This window comes from Zingiber officinale, chromosome 4A, assembly GCF_018446385.1.
Source record: "Zingiber officinale cultivar Zhangliang chromosome 4A, Zo_v1.1, whole genome shotgun sequence".
NCBI lineage: Eukaryota > Viridiplantae > Streptophyta > Magnoliopsida > Zingiberales > Zingiberaceae > Zingiber > Zingiber officinale.
Window position 1 is genome coordinate 109,364,031 of NC_055992.1, and position 2,560 is coordinate 109,366,590.

Here is a 2,560-nt window from a genome sequence, read left to right on the forward strand (position 1 = left end):
TGTTTTCAATCATGGAATCCTATAATTTTGTGAGATGACTTAGATTCAATTTTAGGGTTTGTTTTTAACTTGTGTTAGATTCAGGTTTAGCTTTGGGTTCAACAAGTAGGCGTTCTCTGGATAAACTTCTGGGTTATGGTGAGTCACTTTGACATCATTAGAGTAACCATGCCTTCGAGATTTTCCAGATAGTCCTATCCACTGGACTTAGTACAAAACCTTGGTCTAACTAGTTATGATCCATAAAGGGTAGCTTCGGTCAGTTCCACTTAGCCAAATGCACCAGGTCGAAGTCATATCTTCCTAGACATGCATAGACTAAGCTTCCCTAACGTACTATCATCCAAAATTTCACCAGTACCATTTTTCAAGTTAAACTTGAACCCTTTTTAACTAGTCCTAATTACCTTGCCGGGTGGGTTGGTTAGAGTTACCCTGCCGGGTAGGTTAGTTTTGGAGGTGCCAACTATTCTTTTATAATTATACTTACTTGGCGATAGTTTAAATTTTGGTGAGTTCTAATATTTTTAGATTTTAAGTTTTTTGGTTTAGGTTTGTATTCTGGTTTTTGATTTGGTTTATTTGACTTTACGTAATATATTTTATCTTTAGGGATATAATATTGGTTAGGTCCTATTTGCGTGGTCAAACACGCTTTCAGAACCCAGACTTTATTTGTTGGTTTGTATTGGGTTATTAATGATTTAAAAGTTTTATTTGATTTCGACTTATATCCTAGTCCGGCTTTATTATAACATGCTTTTTGATTATTTAGGATTAAGTCTAAATTTTTTGATCTGGTAGTAAATTTTTCTAACATATTTTTTAAATTATTAATTTCTAATTTTAATGATGAATTCTCCTCCTCAAGTGTTAGATCTTAAGTTGGTTTATTATTTACAACTTGTTCTTTGAGGATTTGATTTTCCTCGAGGAGCAATTTGTTTTCATTTTCTAATTTAACTAACTTATTATTTAAGCAAGAAATAATTTTAAAGAACTTTCCGTTTAAGGTTAGGAATACCTCTTCTGAACCTTCGGAAACGAGTACGGACTCGTGGCTCAATTCGGGTTCGGACCCGTCTTCCGATCCGTCTTCCGACTCTGCTTCGAGGGCCATCAGCGCGAGGTGGCTCTAGTGCTTCTGATCTTCTACTTCCGATTCGTCCGAGGAGGAGTCGTCCCACGTCGCTTTGAGGGCCTTCTTTTTGGTCGGCTTCGGTTTGTCGATCTTTAGTCTTGGACACTCGTTCTTGTAGTGCCCCTTTTTGTTGCATCCGAAGCATGTCATGTTCCTCGAATCGGCTGGCGAACTGATCTTTTGTAAATCCTTCTTGCTGAAGCTTCTCTTCCTTCTGGTGAACATCTTCCTTACCAGGTTCACCAGGTGTTCTTCATCTTCAGAGCTCTGGTCAGAGTCTTCTTCAGGTTAAGGCTTGTTCTTCTTAGAGGAACCTGCATACAAAGCAATACCTTTCTCGGCTCCAGCGTTAGTCTGCTCATGTAACTCCAATTCACAAAATAATTCATCTAATTTAAGCTTAGTTAAATTCTTAGAAATTTTGTAGGCATCCACTATGGATGCCCACAAACTATTACGTGGAAATGCGTTTAACGCATACCTGATTAGGTCTCTGTTGTCCATCTGGTGGCCTATTGCGTGGAGCCCGTTGATGATATCCTTGATCCTTGCGTGCAGCTGACTTGTTGTTTCTCCTTCCTGTATTTTTATATTAAATATTTTATTTAATAATAAATCCCATTTTGTTACCTTAGAGTCGCTAGTTCCTTCGTGCAGCTCGATCAGTTTATCCTATAACTCTTTAGCATTCTGATGCGGTCCGACCCGGTTCAGTTCTTCTCTTGTTAATCCACATTGTAATGTGTTGATTGCCTTATTCTCCGTTGATGCCTTCTTCTTTATGTCTGATGTCCATTGTTCAGGATCCAGTAGATTCCTGGAGCTGTCAACTGGCAGTTTGTAAGCTTTTGCGACGCTCAGCCACTGGTCGAAATCTGTCTTGAGATAAACCTCCATCCGCTTCTTCCAGTACGGGAAATCATCCCCGTTGAAAAGGGAAGGCCGCACTATGCTGAAGCCCTCGATCTGTGACATTTTAATCTGCAAAAAAAAAAACAAATAGAGAGGTTCCAAGACTTGGTCTTGGATTAGTAGTGCGGGAAGAATTAAATAACAATAACTAAATTGGTGTTGCACCAATTTAGATTTAATTACGACGGAAGGAGATTTTCAAAAAGGTAAAAATACCAGTTTAGAATTATACGAAAAACTGAAATCCGAAAGCAAGAAAAAAATCTAAAAAATAGATCACCCCTTGTTTGATTGGTGGTTGCACCAAATCAGAGCGGTACCTGCTCTGATACCACTTGTTGGATCGTGATCGTTCGATAGAGGGGGGTGAATATCGATTATAAAAATTTCGATAAGAGTAAGCGCAGCGGAAAAATAAAACAATGCTAACACAGAACCTTTTTACTTGGTTCGGAGCCTGTGTCGACTCCTACTCCAAGGCCCATACTCGTTGAGTACTTTCGTTGG